This window comes from Oncorhynchus kisutch, linkage group LG19 (genome assembly GCF_002021735.2).
Source record: "Oncorhynchus kisutch isolate 150728-3 linkage group LG19, Okis_V2, whole genome shotgun sequence".
NCBI classification, from domain to species: Eukaryota; Metazoa; Chordata; class Actinopteri; order Salmoniformes; family Salmonidae; genus Oncorhynchus; species Oncorhynchus kisutch.
This window is the reverse complement of record NC_034192.2, coordinates 1,859,268-1,880,468: the sequence shown is the minus strand read 5'-3', so window position 1 is coordinate 1,880,468 and position 21,201 is coordinate 1,859,268. Positions and strand designations below refer to the sequence as shown.

The 21,201-nt window shown below is 45.0% G+C and overlaps 1 protein-coding gene across 1 annotated transcript in view; it reads left to right on the top strand.

The window, feature by feature from the left end:
• The window catches only part of LOC109884983 (ankyrin repeat and sterile alpha motif domain-containing protein 1B), a 332,614-nt gene that overhangs the window by 278,740 nt on the left and 32,673 nt on the right, over positions 1-21,201 (top strand).

Sequence of the window (21,201 nt, the reverse complement as noted above, 5' to 3'; positions counted from 1 at the left end):
GGTTGGTGGGTTGGTTACAGGGTTGGTGGGTTGGTGGGTGGGTGGGTTACAGGGTTGGTGGGTGGGTTACAGGGTTGGTGGGTGGGTTACAGGGTTGGTGGGTGGGTGGGTATGGTTGGTTGGTGGGTTACAGGATTGGTGGGTGGGTGGTTGGGTTACAGGATTGGTGGGTTGGTGGGTGGGTTACAGGGTTGGTGGGTGGGTTACAGGATTGGTGGGTTGATGGGTGGGTTACAGGGTTGGTGGGTGGATTACAGGGTTGATTACAGGGTTGGTGGGTTGATTACAGGGTTGGTTACCGGGTTGGTGGGTTGGTTACAGGGTTGGTGGGTTGGTTGCGGGGTTGGTTAAAGGTTGGTTGGTTGGTTACAGGGTTGATGGGTTGGTTACAGGGTTAGTTACAGGGTTGGTGGGTTGGTTACAGGGTTGGTGGGTTGGTTACAGGGTTGGTGGGTTGGTTACAGGGTTGGTGGGTTGGTTACAGGTTGGTTGGTTGGTTACAGGGTTGATGGGTTGGTTACAGGGTTGGTTACAGGGTTAGTTACAGGGTTGGTGGGTTGGTTACAGGGTTGGTGGGTTGGTTACAGGGTTGATAGGTTGGTTACAGGGTTGATGGGTTGGTTAAAGGGTTGATGGGTTGGTTACAGGGTTGGTGGGTTGGTTACAGGTTGGTGAGTTGGTTACAGGGTTTGTGGGTTGGTTGGTGGGTGGGTTACATGGTTGGTGGGTTACATGGTTGGTGGGTTGGTTACAGGGCTGGTTACAGGGTTGGTGGGTTGATTACAGGGTTGGTTATAGGGTTGGTGGGTTGGTTACAGGGTTGGTGGGTTGGTTACAGGGTGGTTGGTTGCAGGGTTGATGGGTTGGTTACATGGTTGGTTACAGGGTTAGTTACAGTGTTGGTGGGTTGGTTACAGGGCTGGTGGGTTGGTTACAGGGTTGGTGGGTTGGTTACAGGATTGGTTACAGGGTTGGTTACAGGGTTGGTGGGTTGATTACAGGTTGGTGGGTTGGTTACAGGGTTGGTGGGTTGGTTACAGGGTTGATGGGTTGGTTACAGGGTTGGTGGGTTGGTTACAGGGTTGGTGGGTTGGTTACAGGGTTGATGGGTTGGTTACAGGGTTGGTGGGTTGGTTACGGGTTGGTGAGTTGGTTACAGGGTTTGTGGATTGGTTGGTGGGTGGGTTACATGGTTGGTGGGTGGGTTGGTTACATGGTTGGTGGGTTGGTTACAGGGTTGGTGGGTTTGTTACAGGGTTGGTTGGTTACAGGGTTGGTGGGTTGGTTGGTAGGTTACAGAGTGGATGGGTTGGTTAAAGGGTTGGTGGGTTGGTTGGGGAAACGTTTGAGACATTTTCTTCCTAGTATTTATTGTACTCTGCTGAACTGTAATAACAGCCTAGTTCATCTGTTCAGAGATATGTTACTCTATGTAAGAGCTTTCTGTGAATAAATGTCAATTGTCAGACACACACGTACTGTACACTCACACACACACACACCACCTGTATTTAGTGGTCAGAGTTGATTAAATCGAGTGCCTGCTGGTTTCTGTGAGAAGAGAGGAGGATGGTGTATTTTCTCTCCTCCAGTGCGGTATGACGGGATGTCTGGTGGAGGTAGAGGTGGAGGTAGAGGTGGAGGTAGAGGTGGAGGTAGAGGTGGAGGTAGAGGTGGAGGTAGAGGTGGAGGTAGAGGTGGAGGTAGAGGTGGAGGTAGAGGTGGAGGTAGAGGTGGAGGTAGAGGTGGAGGTAGAGGTAGAGGTAGAGGTGGAGGTAGAGGTAGAGGTGGAGGTGGAGAGGTTATATAAGCACTTGGGAGTCAATGTCTCACAACACCGGGAAAACCACCCACACTGTTTGTCCAGGGCGATGTGTAACACCGCTGTGCAGGGTCTCTGTGGCCTGCTTTCCTTGTCTACTCTCTCTCTTCTGGGGGTGGAATGCATCTCAGTAGTCTGAGGTAGTCTCCTTTCCTCATCTCCTTTCCTCATCTCCTTTCCTCATCTCCTTTCCTCTCTGAAAACAAATGGGGAGGTGCAACGTATTACAGAGGTGGATGTTAGTATACTATTCAGATGGAGGAGAGGGAGAGGAAATGGCTGTAGAGGATTGCGAGGAGGGTGTAGTTTGAGTTAGAGCCACAGGAGGGTAGAGAAAGACCGGCAAAGATATTCACTTCTGCACAAAACTGTGTGTGCGTGTGTGCGTGTGTGCGTGTGTGTGTGTGTGTGTGTGTGTGTGTGTGTGCATTTGTGAGTTAATTTCAGTGTGAAAGTTAATCTCTGTCAGATGTGGGACTCCCGTTCACACTATTATTAATTAAAACACATTGCTTCATTAGCACTTGAGCGTGTGACTCCAGTGTGTGTGTGTGTGTGTGGTTCCTCACTACCAATCATTGAGAGCATGACTCCCTCTTCCTACGACTGATTACTGTATACAAATGACAGTACCATTACATTTGGGTTAGGGGGTTCCCACTGCGTCACACTGACACTGGGGACAGGAAAGAGGATGGGAACGACGTGTGTGTGTTTGGGGACAGAGAGAAGCCCTATACTGAGTATAGGAGAAGTGCAGCTGGACTCTGTCTCTGGGGTGATGGAGAGATCAATGCTCTTCACACTGGCTACTGGAGAGAGAGAACACAATTACACCCAACTAAATGATCAAACAAAAAGATAAATACTTGATACATTGGAAAGAATTAAACAAAGAACAGAGCAAACTAGAAGGCTATTTGGCCCTAAACAGAGAGTAGTGGCAGAATACCTGACCACTGTGACTGACCCAAATTTAAGGACAGCTTTGACTATGTACAGACTCAGTGAGCATGGCCTTGCTATTGAGAAATGCCGCCATAGGCAGACCTGGCTCTCAAGAGAAGACAGGCTATGTGCTCACTGCCCACAAAATGAGATGGAAACTGAGCTGCACTTCCTAAACTCCTGCCCAATGTATTACAATATTAGAGACAAATATTTCTTCAGATTACACAGACCCACAAAGAATTAAAACATATCCAATTTTTATAAACTCCCATATCTACTGGGTGAAATACCACAGTGTTCCATCACAGCAGCAAGATTTCTGACCTGTTGCCACAACAAAAGGGCAACCAGTGAAGAACAAACACCATTGTAAATACAACCCATATTTATGTTGATTTATTTCCCTTTTGTACTTGAACTATTTGCACATCGTTACAACACTGTACATAGACATAATATGACATTTGAAATGTCACAAAAGTTCTGAGTGTACTGTTTACTGTTCATTTTTGTTGTTTCACTTGCTTTGGTAATCTAAACATGTGTTTCCCATGCCAATAAAGCCACATAAATTGAGAGAAAGTATGTGTGTGTGTATGTATGTATATATATATAGAGAGAGAGAGAGAGAGAATACCATGAGAGAGAGATGGCGAGAATTGTTTCTCGATTGCTTTCCCAGTAAATCACTTTATAATCTCTATGGGCCACAGATTCTGTGGCGACCGGGGAGAGGGGAGACAATGGAGAGGCGGAGGGCCATTGTGGAAAGGTTTAAAATAGAACTAGGTGTCTCTGTGTGTACATATACAGGCCTGCTGTTGTGGGATTAGAACAGTGTTGCTCCAGAAACACCACTTAATCCTTCCTCTTCCACACACACACACACAAACACACCACACCTACCTACCTGCACACGCCTAACTTGATAGACCGGTTGCAAGAGCTTCCTTGTTGCAACTGTCAATGAGCTAGACATCAATGCTTCCATCTTCAGAACAGATCGACAGGTCTCTCTCACACAAGAAATGTGAGGAAGCACCAAATGTCCAACCATATTAAAATGGAACACGTAAATGAGCATTCTTATTGGACGATTTCAGGTAGCACCAAAATGTATTATTGTGCTGTGTAACTACTGAACACCACCATGAATCATTCCAGTAGACAAATCATTATCAGCTTTTGACCCACAGAGATCTACTTGATTTAGATGTGTTTTCAGCTTTTGACCCACAGAGATCTACTTGATTTAGATGTGTTTTCAGCTTTATGATAGGCTTTTAGCTTTTACCCTTGTTCCTTTTAAAGCGGCTTACATCCTAGACATGGGATTGGTAAGAATGCAGACTCATTCCAAGTGGAATAGGCAGGTAGCCTCGCGGTTAAGAGCGTTGGGCCAGTAACCGAAAGGTCGCTGTTTCGAATCCCTGAGCTGACTAGGTTAAACATTTGTCCATGTGCCCTTGAGCAAGGCACTTATTGCTAAATGCCTAAACTGTAAATGCAACGTAAAATGAATGATTGAAACAGACATGTAGAGTTTGTATTATTGCTATGATGACTATGACATGATTGATGTTGGAGAGACAGCTGCAGTAACATAACCATGCACTAGATGGCGCCACATCCTTTCATTTCCACCTTCCTCCCTGTTGTCAGGCAGACAGAGAGTGGCACCACTCCATTAAGACACCTAGAGGAGGCGAAGGCTAAGAGCGCAGAATGGAGTAATTAGGAAATTCAACGTGATTGGAAAGCTTTCTAGAGAGTTAGTGGTAGAGAAGTTGAGGTTGTTACTTCCCCCCAGGACCTCTTCCTCTTAATATGAGACTCAGTGGTTTTCCTGACCCTCTCAGACCAGTGTTAATTTTGGCACTGTTTGTTAGATTTAGTCTTAGTCATTTTGTTTGCTATCCCTTTTCTTTTCTCACCAAATGTTTGCATAACAGGCTATTGGTAATGTTACCAGCGCCACGTTCAGTTTTAACAACGTTCCTGAACGTTGCAGATAGAAATACCATGAATAGAGCCGCCGTTGTTCCTTATTCAACATGTCAGAGAGGCATGTTTGTTTTATGTAACATATTTCCATCTGAACGTTCCAAAACTTTGCGTCCTACCGAATGCGCCCCAGGTTGTTAGCTATAGCTAGTTAATGAGGTAACATGACTGAACAAGGTGTAGCTTTAACAAATGATTGAAAAGCTCTCAATCTCAGATTTTTGTCACAGAGATAATTTTGTCTCGTTATGATTTAGTCAACTAAAATGAAAAATAATTTTAAGTTTAGTTATAGTTTTTGTTCTGGGTCTATTTAGTCAGTTCTAGTCTTGTCAATTGCCACTGAAAAATAGGTGTTTGACGAATATTTTAGTCACGAAATAGTTGACGAAATGAACACTGTCTCAGACAGAGAACACGGTTTGGTGAGTGTGTGATTGTGTGTGTGAGTAAAAGCTGTGAAATCTCGTTGAAAGCAGAGGTTATTTCTGTTAAATGGGACTACTAGTGATAACTAGTGTTGTCTACCTGGGCTAACAGGTGAGTGTTTATAGGTGGCTGTGTATTGCTTCATGCTCATTCCTTACATGTGAGGGCGTGTTTCTGGGTTAGTGCTGTAGGGTGCTCAGTGTCGTGTGTGTGTGTGTGTGTGTGTGTGTGTCATACTCCCACAGGGCTGGACAAGTCTCTCTGCATTCCTCACTGATCGTATAATATGCTCCTTGAAGGGGAAATGGCAATAAGACATCCCGTAAACACACACACACACTGTTCCCCATTCTGCTTGGCTAATATCCAGTCTTGAACACAATAATGGTGGGTGGTCAATAAGTCATCAAGCCAGTAATAATAGTTTAGCCTTTTTATCCCAGCTCTGCCCTGTTGCCATGACGCCTCAGCTAGTAGTTACCATAGAGACTATATATGTGAATGGAGGATGGAGGATTTTAAATCAGATGTGTCCCTTTGTTTGTGCATTTCATACCTTCTCTGTCACCTGTCCAAATGCACAGTGTGTGCGTGTCACCTTCTCTGTCACCTCTCCAAATACACAGATTGTTTCCCATCACACCACCAGATGGTTTCTTCCTTCATTAGCCACAGCACACACACTGCTGGTCAGTTGGACGCACTTCTAAGCTGCAAATAATTGAATCTTAATGCATGTTTTGTGTTAGGATGATTATATGTAGGAGGGTGTGTGCGTGCGTGCGTGTGTGGTTCATATTTGTACTGCACGTGTGTGTGTGTGTGTGTACATGTTTATGAATGCGTACTGCTTGTAGGTTATCTTGATAGAGGGGTAAGTTAGTACTTGATGTTCATTGGTGTGTGGGTGGTTTTGCCTGAGGACTGTACAGTGCTGCATGTGCTACTATGTTACATTCTCTGACCGTTGCTTGTTAATTCCTCTTTGGATTCACAACACCCCTTTATGGTAGAATAGAGTAGGAGGTGTAGTGGGAGATGCTGTAACTTCATGTTCTGACCCTGACAGTTTTGCACTACTGTAAATTATACAACGGGTGCTTCTAATCCTGAATGCTGATTGGTTAAAACCGCATTCTAGCCAGTGTCTATTCCACAAGTTACCACCGGCTAAATCTATGATGTTAAAATGCCTATTTACTCTGTTCCATCTGACTGTGCAATCCACTGTCTCATCAGCCCAGCCAGGCAATTTATAAACTTGATCTCCACTGTAAAAAGCATCTAGACATTATCTCACATTTCTTTTAGAATAACATTTAGTTTTCAACAGAAAAGATTTGTATAAACCTTGATGTCTGTCTCTCCGACATTTTTTCAGTAGTGAAATCTGATTCTTTCCAGCTTCAGTTTGAAGTGATTGTATTAGCTGTGTTGTTGGCTAGATCTTCTGAACAACAATGTCCTGAAGAGAGAGCACATTTTCTATGCCAGTAGAAATCGTGCATCATTAGCTCATTGTTATGGATGTATCCAAGTAAATGTCACTAGAAAACAGCTTAAACAAACACAAATGCAGCTACTGTTGTTATTCTGGCTGCACTGTTTGACATGACTGTAATTTAGCCGTAGTCAGCTAGCTAGCAAGCAAGGGATAAGAACGTTGCCAGCCAGTATGGCTCTGGAACATTCAGAACCAACGACTGGGTCGCGTCTCTGGCAACCGAACCAATAGAACGAACGACCAGCCGGCTTGGGTAGCAACCCTAGATTTGTGTCGTGACTATATCTCCTGGAAAGATGAAAATGAGTAAATTCATCAAAATAACGTTTTTATTAAAATATGTCAATCGTTATTTGAATATGTTGGTAACCCGTTGTATAAAAGTTATAATGCCCTGGAAGCCGGTGTTTGGGGGATATATTGGCATGGTTTGCCGGTCATATACTTCGTCTTAGGCTTACAACACTTATATATGCCAGTATATCCTCTGAACACCGGCTTCGACAGGCATTATCCCTTAAACATAGTATCACATGAATGATACTTATAGTTAGGAATGGGATGACGCAAAGCCAAGCTAGATGGCTTAGGTTTCATGTATTATGTACACACAGTCAGTATAGCATACACACACACATACACACCTGTTGTCAAGTCTCATCGCTGTGTGTGCATGTGTGTGTTTAATTCAAGTTTCAGCATATGGGTCCTGTACCCAAACATTATGTAACTCTTTACAATTATGATGATATTCTGTGGAAAACCCCAAAGGAGTCAGAGAACCTGAAGGAGGGAGAGAGGGAGAGCTTCAGTCAGCTGTGCTCCGTTAGCTCCTTTAGCTCTGTTAGCTCCGTTAGCTCCGTTAGCGTCATGTTATTCTATTCTAGGCTGTAGTGTGGTGTCGGATTATAATGGGTGACTTAGCTCATTGGAGAGTGGTAGAGAGATATGCAGGGATACACAGGAGCTCTGCATTACCGGTATGCACGGACATATACACACGCATTTAGGCACATATACACTCACTCACCTACACCGACAGTCAGTGTGCATGAGCCCATCTCTGGATGGGCCCCGCGTCTCCATAGTAACGAGGTGGAGAGAGAGAAAGAGCGAGCAGCGTAGAGCGGGGGTTTCAGGAAGAGATGTGGGAGAGACAGTCTCTCTGCCGCAGCTGAGGAGGAAGGAGGAGTGGCAGAACGGTGGAAAACCTCTGGAATCTGGAGAACGAGAGGGAGGGAGGGAGGGAGAGAGAGAGGGAGGGAAAGAGAGGAGGGAAAAGAAAGAGGAGAGCGAGAAGGGGGAGTTTACAGAGAGGAGATAGGAGACAAAGCGTAGAGAGAGGGAGAGAGAGAGGGCACACTCCTCCTCTTCTCTGCTATTTACTGCTGGACTGGATTGTGACTCACAGCTAAAAGGAGCTACATGTATTAGTCCGTCTCTCTGAGAAGCAGAGGGGGAGCACACAGCTCTGGGGGAAGACAGAGAAGAGCTGCTGGAATTGCGTGTTCCTCTCTCCAAGACCTTTCGTAAGGTAAGTCTACAGGGAATAAGAGGGGGCAAGAATGATTAGAGGGACAGAGAAGGTGAAGGAGTGAGAGGGGATGGAGATATACTGTACAGAGAAAGAGAGGAGACAGAAGGGGAAGGAGTGAGAGGGGATGGAGATATACTGTACAGGGAAAGAGAGGAGACAGAAGGGGAAGGAGTGAGGGGGGATGGAGATATACTGTACAGGGAAAGAGAGGAGACAGAAGGGGAAGGAGTGAGAGGGGATGGAGATATACTGTACAGGGAAAGAGAGGAGACAAGGGGATGGAGATATACTGTACAGGGAAAGAGAGATACTGTACAGAGAAAGAGAGGAGACAGAAGGGGAAGGAGTGAGGGGGGATGGAGATATACTGTACAGGGAAAGAGAGGAGACAGAAGGGGAAGGAGTGAGGGGGGATGGAGATATACTGTACAGGGAAAGAGAGGAGACAGAAGGGGAAGGAGTGAGGGGGGATGGAGATATACTGTACAGAGAAAGAGAGGAGACAGAAGGGGAAGGAGTGAGAGGGGATGGAGATATACTGTACAGGGAAAGAGAGGAGACAGAAGGGGAAGGAGTGAGGGGGGATGGAGATATACTGTACAGGGAAAGAGAGGAGACAGAAGGGGAAGGAGTGAGGGGGGATGGAGATATACTGTACAGAGAAAGAGAGGAGACAGAAGGGGAAGGAGTGAGAGGGGATGGAGATATACTGTACAGGGAAAGAGAGGAGACAGAAGGGGAAGGAGTGAGGGGGGATGGAGATATACTGTACAGGGAAAGAGAGGAGACAGAAGGGGAAGGAGTGAGAGGGGATGGAGATATACTGTACAGGGAAAGAGAGGAGACAAGGGGATGGATATATACTGTACAGGGAAAGAGAGGAGACAAGGGGATGGAGATATACTGTACAGAGAAAGAGAGGAGACAGAAGGGGAAGGAGTGAGGGGGGATGGAGATATACTGTACAGGGAAAGAGAGGAGACAGAAGGGGAAGGAGTGAGGGGGGATGGAGATATACTGTACAGGGAAAGAGAGGAGACAGAAGGGGAAGGAGTGAGAGGGGATGGAGATATACTGTACAGAGAAAGAGAGGAGACAAGGGGAAGGAGTGAGAGGGGATGGAGATATACTGTACAGGGAAAGAGAGGAGACAGAAGGGGAAGGAGTGAGGGGGGATGGAGATATACTGTACAGGGAAAGAGAGGAGACAGAAGGGGAAGGAGTGAGGGGGGATGGAGATATACTGTACAGGGAAAGAGAGGAGACAGAAGGGGAAGGAGTGAGGGGGGATGGAGATATACTGTACAGGGAAAGAGAGGAGACAGAAGGGGAAGGAGTGAGAGGGGATGGAGATATACTGTACAGAGAAAGAGAGGAGACAAGGGGAAGGAGTGAGAGGGGATGGAGATATACTGTACAGAGAAAGAGAGGAGGCAGAAGGGGAAGGAGTGAGGGGGGATGGAGATATACTGTACAGAGAAAGAGAAGGAGACAAGGGGAAGGAGTGAGAGGGGATGGAGATATACTGTACAGAGAAAGAGAGGAGACAGAAGGGGAAGGAGTGAGGGGGGATGGAGATATACTGTACAGAGAAAGAGAGGAGACAGAAGGGGAAGGAGTGAGGGGGGATGGAGATATACTGTACAGAGAAAGAGAGGAGACAGAAGGGGAAGGAGTGAGGGGGGATGGAGATATACTGTACAGAGAAAGAGAGGAGACAGAAGGGGAAGGAGTGAGGGGGGATGGAGATATACTGTACAGAGAAAGAGAAGGAGACAAGGGGAAGGAGTGAGAGGGGATGGAGATATACTGTACAGAGAAAGAGAGGAGACAGAAGGGGAAGGAGTGAGGGGGGATGGAGATATACTGTACAGAGAAAGAGAGGAGACAGAAGGGGAAGGAATGTTATTAGTGGTGCTTCTTCATCAATTTTATTGTTCGGTGCTGCTACCTCTTTCTCTGCGTTTTTTTGTAGTATGGCTCTTTCTCTCTCTCGCTCTCCCTCTCTCTCTTTCTCGCTCTCTCTTCTCTAGAGGTTGTGTGTTCTATGGGGTGCAGTGGCCCGAGGGGATGGGAGCGTATGAAACACTTCTGTGCTGTTCAATCAATCCTGCTGACTCGTGGATATTCCTGTGTGTTTGAAATACCTGCCCGTATTTCTGTATTTGTTTTAATCTGTGTGTGTTTTGGACACAGTTGCATAAAAGAGAGATCTGAGTCCTGCTGTCCTGGGCTGGGAAATTTGTGGATGTGCAGCGGTGGTGAAAGTAGTGTAGAAGTGTGTGTGTGTGTGTAGAGGGGTTCATAGTGTTAGTGAGTTTAGTGGGAACACAGTCACTCACATACATACACGAACAACCATTTAGACATGAAGACACACATTTCTAGACATATATAGTAGGCCAACACACACATCCCAGGGCAGGCTGGGTAACAGTCCCTGAGGGCTTGGTGTAGATGGACCTCACAGATCTCCTGTTGGGACTTCAGCCCTGGTTCTGTCTCTGTCTGTTCATCACATTTAGAACAGATGTTAATGTACTTGCTCATCAACTTAGATGATTTAAATCTCTGTTCATCTCTATTATTTTTCCAGTACTCCCACTCTCTAAGTTAGGACATGTACAGGTATGCTGTAAGAGAATTGCACACTAGGGCCTGGAGGGAATGGAATGCAGCCCAACTATTACATTACATGGGGGTGGTAGGTAGGTAGCTTACATGGGTAGGTTAGTATAGTGATGGTGGTTGACGGGGTTATTGCACAGCTGCTATTGGGGACTTAGAACCCTAGATCTGTAACGCATTGGTGACTAATCTCACCACATAGAGAGGAGCGTAGGGGGGGGGGAGAGAGAGAGGAAGAAAAGAGAGAGAGAGAGAGATACAAAGAGAGAGAGAGGGAGAGGGGGGAAGAAAAGAGAGAGAGAGAGATACAAAGAGAGAGAGAGAGAGAGAGAGAGAGGGGAAGAAAAGAGAGAGAGAGAGAGAGGGGAAGAAAAGAGAGAGAGAGAGAGAGAGAGGTAAGAATGAGCGAGGGAGATGAAGGGAGAAAGAAAAGTGGCAGAGAAGAGAGAAAGGGTTGGGGTTGAGAAAGGAGGGAATTAGAGGTAGAAACGGAACGAACGAAATAGGGAGAGAGTGGGGTGAGAGAAGGAGGGAATTAGAGAGAGAGAAACGTAACGAACGAAGTAGGGAGAGAGTGGGGTGCGAGAAGGAGGCAATTAGAGAGAGAGAAACGGAACGAACGAAATAGGGAGAGAGTGGGGTGAGAGAAGGAGGGAATTAGAGAGAGAGAAACGGAACGAACGAAATAGGGAGAGAGTGGGGTGAGAGAAGGAGGGAATTAGAGAGAGAGAAACGGAACAAACGAAATAGGGAGAGAGTGGGGTGAGAGAAGGAGGGAGGTTGCAGCAAGACAGCAGACATGTTTTCCACAACAGCTGTTGAGCAAACAGAGTGAAGGGGTAGAGGCAAATCCTACCACCTGCCCTTGTTTTACAATGACGCCAGGTGACCAATCATACTCAGCCATCATGCTGCTCACCCTGCCCCACCTGACCACCTGGCCAATCAAATCATCACCTCACATAGGGGTTGTGACACATACAATATTCCACTTAATTGACGACCATAAATAATTTTACACTTCAGTCAACCTTAATGGACTTATTAGTCCTACTTATTCATTACTTCTCAAACCACAGTCTACTACCTATATAGGGCTCTACTTTGACACCCTATTCCCTATATAGTGAACTACTTTGACACCATATTCCCTATGTAGTGAACTACTTTGACACCCTATTCCCTATATAGTGAACTACTTTGACACCCTATTCCCTATATAGTGAACTACTTTGACACCATATTCCCTATGTAGTGCACTACTTTGACACCCTATTCCCTATATAGGGCCCTGCTTTGACACCATATTCCCTATGTAGTGCACTACTTTGACACCCTATTCCCTATATAGGGCCCTGCTTTGACACCCTATTCCCTATATAGTGCACTACTTTGACATCCTATTCCCTATATAGTGCACTACTTTGACACCCTATTCCCTATATAGTGCACTACTTAGACACCCTATTCCCTATATAGTGCACTACTTTGACATCCTATTCCCTATAGGGCAATCATTTTGACCAGAGCCTGTTCTGATCAACTGTACTACACTATAGGAAGCAATATGGTGTCTTTTGTGATTGTCACCTCAGCCAACTGAACTGTGTCCCTCTAGCCAACCAAGTAGTATTCAATGGTGACATTTTGAGCAACATGTGTTTAAGGAATTTTTTACAGTCCATTGAAGCGTCATTGGTAGATCAAGGCTAGTGTGTGTATGCTTGTGTGTGTATGTGCGTGCATTTGTGTGTGTGTGTGTGTGTACTTGCATGTGTCCATGTTTGCACTTGTTTGTATGTGTGTATAACAGATCCCTTTTGTCCTTTCCACTCCTCACACATGCTGTGTTTACCATTATATAATCACAGCAGAACCCAGAACTGACATATCCTCTGGTGGGGAAGAACACAGGAAGAGAAATAGTAACAGCAGTACAACTGTGTAGTGATTGGTTCACTGAGACATATAGAGAAATAGTAACAGCATTACAACTGTGTAGTGATTGGTTCACTGAGACCTATAGAGAAATAGTAACAGCATTACAACTGTGTAGTGATTGGTTCACTGAGACCTATAGAGAAATAGTAACAGCATTACAACTGTGTAGTGATTGGTTCACTGAGACATATAGAGAAATAGTGACAGCATTACAACTGTGTAGTGATTGGTTCACTGAGACATATAGATAAATAGTGACAGCATTACAACTGTGTAGTGATTGGTTCACTGAGACCTATAGAGAAATAGTAACAGCATTACAACTGTGTAGTGATTGGTTCACTGAGACCTATAGAGAAATAGTAACAGCATTACAACTGTGTAGTGATTGGTTCACTGAGACCTATAGAGAAATATTAACAGCATTACAACTGTGTAGTGATTGGTTCACTGAGACCTATAGAGAAATAGTAACAGCCTTACAACTGTGTAGTGATTGGTTCACTGAGACATATAGAGAGTCTACGTCCCATTGAACAAAATAAGTGTACTACAAAGGAAATAGGGTGCCATTTGGGATACATACAGACTCTTCTTGGCTGTGTGAAATCCTATTGGTTTCTTCAGAGGCTTTGAAGTACCCAATGTAAACGATAACCCAGAAAAATATCAGTCTGTTTCCTCTCCTCCTTTCAGACCAGCTTCTTATTGGTTATTACATCTATTCAGCCTGCCCATGTATTCATGAGGTGTGTGTGTGTGTGTGTGTGTGTGTGTGTGTGTGTGTGTGTGTGTGTGTGTGTGTGTGTGTGTGTGTGTGTGTGTCGTCCAGCATTTGTCATATTTTTCCTCCATTTGGCACTATTTCTGTCTCTCAGACACAAACGGAACAGACACACACACTGAGCCAATGCTCCCAGTCCCATTTAACACTATCTATTAATGGAGATGTATCCATGGCGAAGGTAGTTTAATAAAACTCCTATTGGCTCTTCAGGCTGCCGGTGAACAAAACAAGCTTCCCCATTGGTCCCCTGGAATAGACTATTTCCTCTGCATTGAATCCATATATTGTTGATTTTTAGATCTGTTTGTTATTGTTCTACAACAAAGAGACACTGAATCCTTAGAAACGTACATCCTGAAAAACACATACACTGTATAGATTGATGATCAGTTTGAGGACGCAAAGCCCACCTATCTCAGCCATAGCTTTGGCTTTGTCTTTACTGTCTTTACTGTGGTTGCCAGGCAACCGGTGGTCTCTGATTTCCGTCCAGTTGTCCCCGGCGATGAGGAGGAGAGGCGCTGGTTAAAAATGGATCAGGAAGAGAGAGTGAGGGCAGAGGCTTGGTCTCCACGGTGATAGTGATGACCGTTGGGACTGTATTTGTGTTTGTGCGTGTGTGTGTGTGTGTGTGTGTGTGTGTGTGTGTGTGTGTGTGTGTGTGTAGACTAGAGCCTGCACTGCAACAGTCTTGTAGCAATAGATATTCCAGCCAAATCAATTCCAATCAGGATAGACAACAGAAGTGCCTTTAGGAAAACCTGTAATTCCAACGAAGCCAACGACAGGGAGAGGGGGGTGGGAGGGAGAGGAGGGAGAGGGAGAGGGGGTTGGGGGAGAGGGAGATAAAGGAGGACTAACACACACACACACACCAGAACCGCACATTATTATACAGTAGACATGACTTGTTGAAGGTACAGTAATAGAAACAGTGTATTCAACCTGCTCACACTACGCTGCATTGATTAAAGCTACAGTCTGCGAATTTGTGAAAAAACAACAAAAACAAGGTCCCAGTACTTGTTTTGGTACACAGCTGAGGCCGAATCACAGACTGTTGCTTTAAGTGAAGGCTAGGGTCTCTGTGTTCTATGGGGACATTGTCTCTTCCTTGATACGTTTTATTTATAAACACAAACCAACAGAAACAACACAACAACACAACCACCCGATACACACCACAACATGCCCACACCTGTCCATGTACACACATAAATACATTGTCTCAATGGGATTTGTATTTTGCTCTAAGGCCTTTCTCTGTGCCATAAGTCAATGCCTGCCTGCTCATGCAAACTTAACTAGGCTGTCATGGGCAGTGCTATCCTGGTTAAACTAGACTGAATGTTATGAAACAACAGGGGGCATAATGTTTAGTCCGGTTGGACCAGGCTAGGCCTATACAGTCACCATCCCTTCCTGTTCCCTTCCTTTTCATCTTACTACTGACACCAGACGATTTAGACCCAGTCTGTCTGCTTCTCAAATGGGACCCTATTCCTTAAATAGTGTACTACATTTGACCAGGCCCATAGGATTCTGGTCAAAAGTATTGCACTACATAGGAATAGGGTGCCATTTAGGTTTCAGTCTGTCTTAGATCCTTAGTGACAGTGACTGGAGTTCACCAGACATGCTTTGATCCAATGGAGCCAAGGCAATGTCCTTGAGCTCAACCAATCCAGAGTCCATGAAAGAATTGACCTGGAAAGGATCAAAAGGTCTTGTCGATGGCTTGGGGTCGTGACGCACATACACTCACACAAAAAACGTGTACAAACACGGACACAAACCAATAGAGACACGGTCACGATGTCTGAACGTGGTTGCGGTCGATGGAGGGGAATAAGAGCTTTTAGGCCCTTTAGCCTCATTTTCAACCGCAAAGTGAACACTTTTGGTTGCTAGGTCCATCAGAGCAAATCACACCAGGGGGCCGAGCTCTCTCACCAGGCAATTAGTCTTTCACTTTGATACATAGATAGGAGGGAGGGGTAGAATAGGGAAGAAGGGGGAGGGATAGAAAGAGCGGTAGATAGAGAGGGGACAGTAGGAGGGAGGGGTAGAATAAGAGAGAAGGGGGAGGGATGGAAAGAGCGGTAGATAGAAAGAGAGGGGACAGTAGGAGGGAGGGGTAGAATAAGAGAGAAGGGGGAGGGATAGAAAGAGCGGTAGATAGAAAGAGAGGGGACAGTAGGAGGGAGGGGTAGAATAAGAGAGAAGGGGGAGGGATAGAAAGAGCGGTAGATAGAGAGGGGACAGTAGGAGGGAGGGGTAGAATAAGAGAGAAGGGGGAGGGATGGAAAGAGCGGTAGATAGAGAGGGGACAGTAGGAGGGAGGGGTAGAAATAAGAGAGAAGGGGGAGGGATAGAAAGAGCGGTAGATAGAGAGGGGACAGTAGGAGGGAGGGGTAGAATAAGAGAGAAGGGGGAGGGATGGAAAGAGCGGTAGATAGAGAGGGGACAGTAGGAGGGAGGGGTAGAATAAGAGAGAAGGGGGAGGGATAGAAAGAGCGGTAGATAGAGAGGGGACAGTAGGAGGGAGGGGTAGAATAAGAGAGAAGGGGGAGGGATGGAAAAGAGCGGTAGATAGAGAGGGGACAGTAGGAGGGAGGGGTAGAATAAGAGAGAAGGGGGAGGGATGGAAAGAGTGGTAGATAGAGAGGGGACAGTAGGAGGGAGGGGTAGAATAAGAGATAAGGGGGAGGGATGGAAAGAGAGGTAGATAGAGAGGGGACAGTAGGAGGGAGGGGTAGAATAAGAGAGAAGGGGGAGGGATGGAAAGAGCGGTAGATAGAGAGGGGACAGTAGGAGGGAGGGGTAGAATAAGAGAGAAGGGGGAGGGATAGAAAGCGCGGTAGATAGAAAGAGAGGGGACAGTAGGAGGGAGGGGTAGAATAAGAGAGAAGGGGGAGGGATAGAAAGAGCGGTAGATAGAAAGAGAGGGGACAGTAGGAAAGAGTGCGAGGGACAGAAAGAGAGAAGAAGGAAGAGAGAACTGCATACACAGTGGGAACTGGAGAGAAATATATAGAGGGGCAGCGAGAGATGGATAAACGAGGAAGAGTTGGTCTTGTTCTCTCATCATTAAAACTAGAACGGTATTGTGAGCACAGACAGTGATTCGGCTAAAGTTTCTCCCTCCCTCCTTGTATCTGCTCAAAAGAGCCGGCCTGTCAACCTAGCTCTCCCATTGGTCAGAGAAGGCATCCCTTTGTGACAGGATCCTAAATGAGGGAAGGTCCTTGTTAAGGTCCAGTGATTAACCAGTGGTCAGTTGCAGCCAACCGTATCCTTGTTTGACCACCAGTTCACAGTACGTATCTGTTTGAGTCGTTATTGTCGTAAAGCAACATGTTTTGGCATGAGAGTCTTACTGGTGTGGCATAGTCAAGGCTTCCGTTCTGTAACATGTTTATTTTATTATAAAGTCCTTCAACAGTGTCTGAATATAGTTATTGTATAACCACTATTTTCCTTCCCCTTCATAGGACTGGGAGGTGGGGACAGTGAACTATTTTCATTCCCCTTCATAGGACTGGGAGGTGGGGACAGTGAACTATTGTTCCTGACTGTCTCTGTAATCACAGTTTGCTGATGGTGTGTGTGGTCTCCTCTGGCATTGCAGTGGAGTTTAGAGGATCAGGGTCGTTACCGCATCTGTCCCGGTTAAGCCTGTAATCAGAGCTGTTCCCCTGGACTAACGGGAACGTTAACGGGATTACTCCATCGATCAGCGAAAACACACACATGTTGGCACTAACTCTCTTCAGAGTGAGCAGACCGCACACACACACACACACACACACACGGACTCTAGCCAAAGACTAGAGGCTACGTCCCAAACCGTTTCATTTAAAGGAAGACTGTCAACACCGCAAGGCAAGTTAACCAGCTTGATCCCTCCGGCAATGTCCCAGCAAAAACACTGCAAACTGAAGAGACACCGAGAGAGAGAAAGAGAGAATAAAAGAGGGAGTGAGAGAGGAATAGAGCGAGAGAAAGAGAGATAGAGATGGGTTGTCACTTTGCCATCAGAGACAGAGATAGACAGAAGAAGGGATGAGAGAGAGAGAGAGGTGGGGAGGAGGAGGGAAGAGCGATAGAATGATATTGAGTGAAAGAGAGAGGTGGGGAGGAGGAGGGAAGAGCGATAGAATGATAGAGTGAAAGAGAGAGGTGGGGAGGAGGAGGGAAGAGCGATAGAATGATAGAGTGAAAGAGAGAGGTGGGGAGGAGGAGGGAAGAGCGATAGAATGATAGAGTGAAAGAGAGAGGTGGGGAGGAGGAGGGAAGAGCGATAGAATGATAGAGTGAAAGAGAGACTGATATTTTGCTGTGTATTATGATGATTATGTGTAACATAAATATTCCCCTTTGTGTCTCTACTGTGTCTTGGCATTGGCAATGTGACCTACTGGCTTATCATATCAGCAGAGCTTATTGAATTGGATTGAATGCAATTGAATATGGAGTTGGGAATGGAAGCAATAGAGGCAGAGTGAAATAAGGAGTATATTGTGCGTGTAGGGTAGAGCCACTGTAGCAGTCACTCAGTCTCAATACGCAGACAATGAATTTCATTTAAATGTAAATGGGGGCATGGTGCAGTCAGGCACACGTACTGTACTGTAGAGAGAACACATACTGTACATACTGTAGAGAGAACACATACTGTAGAGAGAACACATACTGTACATACTGTAGAGAGAACACATACTGTACATACTGTAGAGAGAACATATACTGTAGAGAGAACACATACTGTAGAGAGAACACATACTGTAGAGAAAACACATACTGTAGAGAGAACACATACTGTAGAGAGAACACATACTATAGAGAGAACACATACTGTAGAGAAAACACATACTGTAGAGAGAACACATACTATAGAGAGAACACATACTGTAGAGAAAACACATACTGTAGAGAGAACACATACTGTACATACTGTAGAGAGAACACATACTGTAGAGAGAACACATACTGTAGAGAGAACACATACTGTACATACTGTAGAGAGAACACATACTGTAGAGAGAACACATACTATAGAGAGAACACATACTGTAGAGAGAAGACATACTGTACATACTGTAGAGAGAACACATACTGTAGAGAGAACACATACTGTAGAGAGAACACATACTGTAGAGAGAACACATACTGTACATACTGTAGAGAGAACACATACTGTAGAGAGAACACATACTGTAGAGAGAACACATACTGTAGAGAGAACACATACTATAGAGAGAACGCATACTATAGAGAGAACACATACTGTAGAGAGAACACATACTGTAGAGAGAACACATACTGTAGAGAGAACACATACTGTAGAGAGAACACATACTGTACATACTGTAGAGAACACATACTGTACATACTGTAGAGAGAACACATACTGTAGAGAGAACACATACTGTACATACTGTAGAGGACACATACTGTACATACTGTAGAGAGAACACATACTGTAGAGAGAACACATACTGTAGAGAGAACACATACTGTACATACTGTAGAGAGAACACATACTGTAGAGAGAACGCATACTGTAGAGAGAACACATACTGTAGAGAGAATACATACTGTACATACTGTAGAGAGAACACATACTGTACATACTGTAGAGAGAACACATACTGTAGAGAGAAGACATACTGTAGAGAGAACACATACTGTAGAGAGAAGACATACTGTAGAGAGAACACATACTATAGAGAGAACACATTCTGTAGAGAGAACACATTCTGTAGAGAGAACACATTCTGTAGAGAGAACACATTCTGTAGAGAGAACACATTCTGTAGAGAGAATACATACTATAGAGAGTACACATACTATGGAGAGAACACATACTGTAGAGAGAACCCATACTGTAGAGAGAACACATACTGTACACACTGTAGAGAGAACACACACGTACTGTAGAGAGAACACACACGTACTGTAGAGAGAACACACACGTACTGTAGAGAGAACACACACGCAATGAAGAGGGGGTGGGGGGTAGAGAGAGAGCTAACAGTAACTGGTCAGGTTATGTTTCAGTCCTTGTCCATTTCGGAGTTATAACATTGTAATGTACTCCCCCAGGATCTAAATAGCATAAGTTTTGGTCAAACAAAGAACACTGTGTGTGTGTGTGCGTGTGCGTGTGTGAGGTGAGGAGAGAGAGAGGGAGAATGGAGCTGACTAATAATTGGATCTGCTTACGTGTGTTTGTGTAACAGGCAGAGAGAGAGAGCGATAGCCTCACAAAATATGCCAATGAAATCTCCAACCATCAAAACCCAGAATGACATATAAGCGCACGTCTTTGTTCATGATAATTTTGGCAATTAGAATCATTTTTTTCTGGAAGAGAGAACAGTGTTAGACGATGATCAAACCGTTCCCTTATATTTTGAATTGTCTGAATGTTTAGAGCCTGTTTGTTTAGCCGAACACTCCTCTATTTAAAAAAGCCCATTGATTATTTCATAGTGTGGCGTTAACCTCTAAATATGGTGATTTTCATGTGGCCCGGTTGCCATAATGATGCAATATAGTATCTATTCAATCAAAGCCGCAATCTGTGTTTCCTGTCTAGGATAATACATGTTCTTCTTGTTTCTAGATTGGGAAATTAATAATTAGAGTTTATTTAGATTTCTCTTTTGGTTGCTCTTAAGTGTGTGTGGAAACAGATGCGGGCCAGTAATTGGTGAGTGAGGGCTGGAGAGGAAGGAATCAATAATGCGTGTGTGTGTGTGTGTGTGTGTGTGTGTGTGTGTGTGTGCGTGTGTGTGGTAATGGCGGTAGAGTAGGGAGAGTCATTAGGCTCACTGCTAGGTCTCAGACTCACTATAATTACCAACTCTCTAGCTGGAACACACACCTACATCCTCCCTCCTATGTCCTCTTATCCACACACACATCCTTCATTGATGCACATCTTACACAAATACATCCACTGCCTTTTGGGAGAAGAGCTTACTGCCAAGACATTGTATGAGCCACACTCACACCCAAATCTAGTGTGTTGGAAGCAGTCTTTTGGCTTCCCTTTAAACCCCCTGCAGAATGTGCCAGGAAGGACAAACCAAACTAAAAAGTGTGTGTGTGTTTCACTGCAAACCTAATTACCTTGTAACGGTGGACCAGGCTGGTGCCTTTATGTGATAATAATTCTAGTAATGATGTTACATATGGTCTGCTCTGTGTTTTTACCATTATGACTCATTGTTCCTTCTTTGAAAGCCTGGTTATTTCAATATATTAATGTTTAATAGAAACAAATGTTGTAATCAGAGGAGGCTGGTGGGGGGAGCTATAGGAGGACGGGCTCATTGTAATGGCTGGAATTAAATCAATGGAACAGTATCAAACACATGAAATGTATAGAAACCTCATGTTTGACCCCGTTCCATTTATTCCATTCCAGCCATTACTATGAGCCCGTCCTCCTATAGCTCCTCCCACCAGCCTCCTCTGATTACAACATTTGTTTTTACCTCAGGCAGTCACATATGATGTCACCATATCACCATTGTTATAACTTTGTCAGTTTATTATCGTGGCCTTTGTATTATTCCAGAGTGCCT